Here is an 8,913-nt window from a genome sequence, read left to right as displayed (position 1 = left end):
TGATAATTGTTTAGAGAGAAAGGATTGGGGTGGACGAGGGGCTCGGAGACGTAATCAGTAACAGATCTGAGAAGGGAGCTGTGGCTGGGCGTGACTGTGGAAGTGATGGGGGGGTGGGGGGCGGGGAATGAGGATGAGTTCGGAGAGTCTGAATACCGAGGGTCCCGGGAGGGAGCGTCGTGTGTTTGACGGTGGGGATGTCAGAATCAGGTTTAATATCACTGGCGCATATCTAGACATTTGTCACTAAGACAGAAAATACAAAGTTATAAAATAATAAATTACATTGAGAAGTATATATTAATAATAATTATGTATTTTTCAATGTATACATAGTTCATAAAGGGAGGCGTGTACTGGGTGATGGGCATACCTAGTAATCGATGCCCTATCTCTGATCATCGGCTGTCGAAGATGCATTTGCAGCGAGAGAGGACAATGCCCGACATCAATTTAGCTGAGACTGCAACTTTCTGTAGCCTTTCCGATCCTGCGCAGTGGCCCCCTGAGGAACGGGTGGAGCGTCGGAGGGTTGATCACTGAGAGTTCAGGGAGGAGTAGCAGTTCTGGGAGATTGACTGTCCACCCATCTCGTTAACACAGTGAGGGACGCGGAGCACACAGGCTGCCTGCGAACTGCAATGGACCGACCCTGTGGTTGTTCCGTTACTCGCAGCAGAGCAAAGCACAGGAGGCCGAACGGCACCGAAAATTAGCGCTGGCAATCTGCATGACCATGCATAATCCTCCCATGTCTCAACTCCTCTCCTATGCCGGACACCATCGCCCACAGCTCCTCCATCATTTAAGTATGCACCCGTCTCCACTTTAACTAGTGGATGCAGCTGCATGAGAGAACAAATGACCCAGTGCCGCGCTCAAGCCTGAAACTTGTTCCGCTCTGAACCAATGTGAAGTGCCACCCTCGCTATCCATGCCCCTTGTCCAATTTCTGCTGCGTACTGTAATCATCACTCAACTCCCTCCCCGGCAAATACTTTTCGCCGAATCCCTCCGGTTTCCATCCTCTGCTGACACTCTGCGATCAGACGCGTCCTGTCGGGTTATCTCCCCACTGACCCTTCCGGTCTAGCTCTGTTTTAGACAATAAGACCGTAACATATACGAAAAAAGCTCTAAGCCAGTTGGATCATCGAGTCTGCTCCGATCTCTCTCAGCCCAATCTTGTCTTCTCGTAACCCTTCATGCCCCGATTAATCAAGTATCTATCAATTTCTGCCTTTTATATATCAAATAACCCGGCCTCCACAGATGTCTCCCTAAAAATAAAGATCCCGATAATCCAACCCTCCCTCCTACACCAGTTCTTCAGCCGCACATGCACCTGCCATATCATCCCATCCTTACCTTCACTGGAAAGTGCACAGTCAGTGGTCTAGATATAACTACCTTGAATGTCCTGTTTGTCCGCTTTCTGTCTAGCTCCATAAAATCTCTCTTCAGTGTGTGCCTATTTCCCCGTGTATGTTACCGGTGGTCAGATGTATCTCGGCTTCTGGTTACTCACACTCCCCCGTGAGAATGCCTTGGAGCGATCAGAGACTTCCCTGACCCTTGTGCCTCGGAGAAACATACCGTCCAGGTATCACTAACGAGTCGAGAGAATCTAGTCTCTGTTCCTCTGACTATTTCATCTTCCATCACCACCGCAGTCCTCTTCATCTCTCTGTTCTTCCATGCTACCAGAGTGCCAGACACCAGATCACTGCGACCACCAACTGCCCACCCTGGAGCAGATGTGTATATCAGGAACGCTGGAGATATCCCGGAATTCCCACATCTAACGCACAGAACAACTCCGGAGAGATGCTGCTGACATTAAGTTGCTGCACAAACACTTTTATTTACGTGGTAACGAAGACCAAGTTCAAGCAACAGTTCATCAGTGTAAAGAAATGTCCGTTTCTGTCAATTATTCCATTAATTGATAAACATGATATCTAAGTTCTTCCCGGAGGCAGTCGCAGTGTTTTTCATCTTGACACTATAGAATTGGCGCTCATCAGAGAACATGGCAGCAGGTAGAATAAAACTAGTTTAGAATCCGGGAGTGACAGAGCACCGCAACAGAACATTCGGCGAACGCAGCTCCCGAACTTCACTTCCTACCGATTACTAAACTCTTCCTCCCTTTTATTTTTCTTTTTTCGTTATATCTCCGGTATCGTCAGAACCACAACACGTTCGATAATGAATCCCATACCCCAGTGTAAATTTCCATCGGTCAAGTGACCGACAAAGCCGTAGCTTCCTGTGACATGGAGGAAAAGGAAAAGCTAGCGGAAATACTGCCGTCTCGAGGCGAACTGGCGGATTTCGCGATGAGCACTCCTGTGAACAGATCGGGCCTGGTTCCTGCTCGGACTGAGTGGGCAGCACGGCAAAGAGATTTAGCTGATTGCACTCTACATCGGCACGCCCTTCAACACGCTATGAGCAGACAACATCCACGTGCACAGAGGTCCTAACTTCAACGTTGGGGTTTACCTGTCTCCAGTGAGTTGGTATCAACTTTCTAATGTGTTTACCTGAACAGGTAATGACTCAACTAGGTCCTATTACCATCTATTACCACCTGCTCTCACCATGCAGAGGTCAGACCGCCAATCTACAACAGCAACCACTTTGACAGTGGGATCGATTGTAACTTTGACACTGATGTTGGCAGATTGGAGGGGAAGTGCATTCACACCGGGTAAGGTTCGATTTGAAGTGAGTATTCCTGATGTTGAGGCGGAGATGCCCCGTCGGCAATTAGTGATGAAGATATCCAGAGCAGGCAGAGAAACAGCGCGCTGAGTCCAAGAATAGGTGGAGGGTTGGAGACAGGAGAATGTACCGTCGGTACTGGGTGGCGAATTCTCGCCGAAAAGGTGTGCTCGGAGACAGAGCTGAATGTGAAATAAACTTACCGTCCCAGCAGCAGCTTCACCCAAACATCTGAGAAGCTCCAGTGAATTGTCTATGAAAGTGTTTGCAGAAATACCTCACAGACTAGACGTATAATGTGATGCGTATAACAATGACGTGGCATTGCTTTTTCCACTGAGGTGGAATCCCCACGCGGAACTGGGACAACCATGCATCAGAGCGTGAGAGACAGAATGGAACCAAAATCACCAATTTAGTAAAACGACCGTGACAGGACTCGAACCTTCAGTCTTCTGATGACTTCGAATCAAGCACCGAAGTCAGACGCCTTATCCATTAGGCCACACGGCCGTATTCTGTGGGAAATTCCAAGATAAAAAAATGGGGGACATGCTGACTGCTGCAAGGAGTTTTCACGTGTAGAATGGTTTCCTGAACGAGCTAAAAGTACTGGTATGCAGTGTTGTTATCCCAGGTGAACATTCGATAATTGTTCTTAATATCTCTCCATTCATTCCTGCTTTAGACTGTACATTTAAATTCAATATTCTCTTTCTGTCGTACAGAAAGGAATTGTCAAATGCCCACACCACTGTCTTTTACGGCCGCGTTATATTCTGGGACTGGAATAATTGAATATGGTTCACCACATTTAATACATAATTCATAGAGTGAGCTCGATTTCTTTTTAGATATTTCAGCCGTTGGTTTGGTAATCCAGAACCGAACAGCCATGTGTTTGTGTCGTCTAAGCATTGGGTGTTCGGATCTGCGGCTGCGCACAGCCGGAGGTGCCCTTCAGCGTGTTTGTAATACAGTATCTATCGGGTTATTGCATTTGCCCAATACACGGAAAGTCGTCATTCTAGAGCGAGGTGGCAAATTCTCTTAATATCTGTTCACTTGAAAACGAGCAATATGACAACAAAGCTACTGAAATTTTATTTAATTCAACATAAATTTATCTCATTGTACAACAGAAAACAGTCACGGGTTCTCCGAGTTGCGGAGCACTGAATGGAGCATTTTGCCACAGGTGCCTGCATTAGCTATTTCCAAGTTTCCTGTGGTTGGCACAAATCTCTCTACACTTTCCTTATCCACGTCCATGAATTCTAGTAATCACAGACAGCAAAGGAAATCGACATAGAATCTGAAAACAAATGTGTGAATCAGAAGCAGAGTCTGTAATTGCTCTGAAGAGATTCAGAAGCTCCAATCACAAGAGCAAGAAGTGGCCGAGCGGTTAAGGCAATTGACTGCTAATCCATTGTGCACGGCACGCGTGGGTTCGAATCCCATCTTCGTCGCGCCATGTTTATCTGGGAGACCATCTTTGAAGCAATCACTTCCGAGCCTCCGCCTTTTGTCCCAGAGACGCCAGACAGGTTGGTATGTGAGTCATTAAAAACAATATTCCCCATTAGTTCGTCACCGAACTTGACCACAATGCCACAAGACATAGAAACAGATTATACTATTCGGCTCACCGATGTTTCTCCGCCATTCCATCATGACAGATACATTATCCCTCTCAATGCAATTCTCCTAGCGTTTTCTCGTCACCTTTGACAACCTTACTAATCAAGAACCTGTCACCCTCCGCTTTAAATAAACCCAATAGGATGGGCTCCACAACGAGCCATGACAATGAATTCCACAGATCCTTTATTTCCGCTGCAGAATGTCCTCCTCATCCCTGTTCTAAAGGGACGTTCTTATCTGTGTCTGTGCCCTTAGCACTGAAACTGAACGGATTGTCACATGAAGAGAGTCTGTTGGCACTGGGCATCTATTCACCGGACCTCAGCAGAATTAGGGGTGACCTCGTTGAAATCAATCGAAGGCAAGGGATTGGGAGGCCTGGAAGAGTACGATCAGCCCATGATTTAATTTATTTCTCCCGTTCTTATGTCTTCTCAGCTCCCGTTTGCCTATTTCGTCCAGGAGCTTCGCTTGGCTCCCTTATTTTATATTCTGCAACTGCGCTTGGCCGCGGTTCCTTCACACTATGTTAAGGTAACCGATCAGAAATTTTTTAATTCCGCTTTTTAAGATTTTGCCTGTCCCGCCGAATGTTTAGGGTATTCTGGACTTTAGTGCTCAAAACATCCGATTTCCAAGGGAGAATAATATAGGTCCTTCAAAACATTTGTTGTTGTTGGGGTTTTTTTTCCCCAGGGATTACTGTAAGCCACTGCAGCATTATTCTAAATACATTGATGCTCATTGTTCCAGAGAGGAGTATCGCATGAAACTTATCTGGTCTGATCCCCATCGTGCATCTCTGGGTTTTCTCTTAACCCCCTCTTCAATCAGGGCATGGAAGTAAACCCTGGTTCACGAAACTGCACACAGACCCTTAATTAAATTTTCAAAGCTCCCGATGGTTCGGAGATTAACTCAGAAGTGCTGTCTGCCGCTCTCGCCTGAATCTCACCGGCGATCCGCTTCCAGCATCGCCTGTAAACCTGCAGCAATTTCGTTAATTTAAATATTTTACACTGTTGAAATGGAATAACACCAAGGACCCCGAAAAGGCTCCGAGCCCGCTGCAGTATCCGAGTTTACTCTGAGAACGGCTTTGCATTGAAAAGTCAAAACTGCCTGCCATGATTTCACAACATGAATCCATCTCCCCCATCTTCACTCTACATCCGTTTTAATTGCGAGCTTAGTTTCAGCCTAGGCAACTGATTAAACTGCAAGGGCACTTCTGACCGAGCGTAGAGTTTTCTCAGCAGTCTGCACCGCACTGACTGATACACCGGCATCACAATGCTGTCGGTAACAGAACAAGTCCGAAGACCACTCACACAGAACTGCTAATGTTGGTTCACCTGTGTTCTTACCAGGAACACCAATAACGGCAATGAGCATGTAATATATCTTTCTCACACGGTAAAATGTTTCACGTATTCTGTGTGAGATTCAGTCTGTCTTCCAGCTGCCCACGATCTCTCTGAAGAAACACTGAGCTGATGAATCACCACGGTCATTCATTTATACCCGATCCAGCACGCTGAATATTAAATACTACACAAGACTGACGTGTCTTCCGACAGCTGGGATAACAATAAACATGATGTAATTCAAGTAAAATTCCAGTTGTAATCATGTATGGATAGCTTGACACGAAATTGCAAAATCTCAAAGGCGAAGAAATGACGATGCGAGAATTCAGTGAATGTTGTTGCGAAACACTCTCAGTCTCACCTCTCGGTTTCATGATTACTATCTTTGATCTTGTCCATTCCTAAGCTCCACAGAATTTTTCATCATCGATCAATGATCTCCTGCTATTGGGAAGCTCAGTTTCACGCTGGAAATTATCTCAGCTATAGATCCTGCAATAGAAATATTTTTTAAAGAATATGATGTTTGTAAGTTAATACAGTGAAGAGTTTTAAACTAATATAGCATCCAGACTTACAAAGGCACTGAACGTATTGAACCCGTTAATTAAATTAATTGCAGCCTACACAAAATGCTGGAAGGCCTCAACAGGTCAGCAACTGGGCATGAATAAGCAGTCGATACTTCTGGTCGCGTCTCTTCTTCAGAAGAATTGAGGGTTCGTCGATCACCTGAGCTCCAGCCACAAAATAAAGCACAATTTCCCAGTGACTAACTTCCTCAATTCCTGTCTCTATTCCCGGTCCGATATGTCGGCCCATGACCGCCTTTTCTGCAGTGGAAGCTCTCTGGCAGGACGAGTAACGATAAGACCACAAAATGTAGGGGCAGAATTAGGCTACTTGGCCGATCAATCCTGCTCCGCCATTCCATCATGACTGATCCTTTTTACCCCTCCGCAACCCCATTCCCCGGCCTTCTCCCGGTAATCATTGAAGCCGGTTTCGATCAGTAAATTATCAATTCTGATGTAGTTGTGCATTAAATTGTCTGAACTGGATTGCACGTGAGAAAAAACGTTCACTGTGTCTAGAGAGACTTGTTACCACGTTCGGATATCGCCCAAGTGCGGAGTGAGAGACACGGAAGCTGGTCGAGATTCCACAGACTTTAATATGAACAGCGTTAAAGGGAAAGTATTTTAATTTTTAGAATCTTTTTATTCATACATAATCTTCCACAACTATAGAGTAATACAAAATATCAACAAATCAATATGTATACAATTAATAGAGCTGAAGAAAAAAAACTAATCATAATTAATAAAAATGAAATAAATATATATATATATATATATATATAAAGAATGGAAAAAAGAACCTCATCTAACTGAGAGAAAAAAACTACAAAAAAAAAACATTAGGAATCAGTATGCAACCTACGGGAGCAGTACGTTTAACCACCATCTAAAAATATAGAAAAAAATGTGAGTTGGCGTTTAAAGGGAAAATAAACAATAAACGCTGGGCCAAAGAGGGCCGTTAACTGAAGCTCTCAAAAGGAGTTGATTTGTAAGTCCAATATCTCAGGGAAGGCCAATGCAAAACGGCAGCGAAACGTTGCTATGCTCTGTCCAAGTCTGGACAGGTACTACGATGGCAAGTATGATGTTAAATACAATGACGAATAAGTAATATTTAGATGACACGTGCAAATTCGCAATCGCAATTGTCCTAACTGCACTGCCGAATCCGTGGTTTTGACAGGACTATGTAGTAGCAAGTGATTCCGTCGTCAGTTCTAGAAAGAAATTGATCAGTTTGCCAGACGACCATTGACGGGAAGACGAGGGTCAGTTTTGAGGTATGTGTCGATTACCTTCCATGATTGAGTAGGGCCGGCATATTCATAATGAGTGATCAGGCTCTCTAGAGGGCTGATGTAGACAAAAACAAGGAAATTGAAGTTCAAACATCATTGGAGGCAGTCAGGCAGACTGATAACGTAGTGTTCAATACATTCCGAATACCTACCTTCGCAGACTGGAAAAATCATGATGGAATAGTATATAATATTGGTCTGACTAAAGTACCATAGCGAAATGTGTTGAATTTCTCCGGTTAAATCTGACAGAAGAGACTGACAGCAGCAGTTTAGTTGCATACCTGCCGACCTCGGCTACTGCACTTTCAGTGTTAACAATGATGTCTCCAGTGCATTGGAGAACAAACATAGCCACAGGGTTCAGGTACTCGGACTGTGGAATACTTGCGCGCGGCTAACGTTATTTCACCATACATGAATGTTTCATCCACTGATATTCCAACTACTTTTCCATGTTTCTGGCCTTCTCTAACGACATAGTGAGGAGGAAAATAAACTAGGAGACGGCGTCATTTCGTCGAGCACCATCGCTCCAGCCGGTCCATGGATTATTCTTGTGCCATCGGTGAGGATAAACTCAAGACGTAGGAGCAACAATCTGATGCCATGAATGTCGGTTTTAAAACATCTCTCCTCCTCCTGTCTACCTCTATTCACCGCTCTGGCCTCATGTTTATTCTCACACGCCTATCACCTCACACGTCGTCCCCGTCCTGCTCCGTTTTCCCTGTGCTCCACTGTCCTCACTTACCAGATTGCTTCCGCTCCAGCGATTTATCTTTTATACGCATTTCACTTCTGCTTTTCCCTTCCCAAGCCATTTATTCTGGCGTCTCCCCGCTTACTTGTCAGACGCAAAGAAAAATCTCGGGTAGATGATGGAATAATTGTCAACTGTTTATTCATGTCCACAGATGCCGCCTGACCTACTGAGTTGCTCCAGCGTTTAGTGTGTTGCTTTGGATTACATCATGTGCGGAATTTCACATGTTTAAAATATTAAAATTTATGTATTTTGAAACGGTGAAATGGATGGAGACGCACGAATCAGAGAATCATTCACAAATGCTTCACACTGCATGTGATTTCGGAGAATGACTTGTCGGGGGAAATGTGAAAGGAAGAAAATGTGGCAGGAATAAATTCCAGCACAAAAATAACCAAAATACCGTGGCATGCAAAAATTGGGGCACCCCTAGTCAAAATGTGTGTCACTGTGAACAGCTAAGCGAGTAAAAGATTACCTGATATCCAAAAGACAAAAATTTAAAGATGACACGT

The 8,913-nt window shown here is 44.7% G+C and overlaps 1 non-coding gene across 1 annotated transcript; it reads right to left on the bottom strand.

Moving 5' to 3' along the window:
• Positions 1-3,154: 3,154 nt before the first annotated feature.
• Positions 3,155-3,243, bottom strand: trnar-ucg (transfer RNA arginine (anticodon UCG)). Its single transcript is given in 2 exon segments — positions 3,155-3,190; positions 3,207-3,243. It is a non-coding gene; the product is annotated as a tRNA-Arg (tRNA).
• Positions 3,244-8,913: the final 5,670 nt, after the last annotated feature.

This window comes from Hemitrygon akajei, unplaced genomic scaffold (genome assembly GCF_048418815.1).
Source record: "Hemitrygon akajei unplaced genomic scaffold, sHemAka1.3 Scf000059, whole genome shotgun sequence".
NCBI classification, from domain to species: domain Eukaryota; kingdom Metazoa; phylum Chordata; class Chondrichthyes; order Myliobatiformes; family Dasyatidae; genus Hemitrygon; species Hemitrygon akajei.
This window is presented reverse-complemented; position numbering and strand designations above follow the sequence as displayed.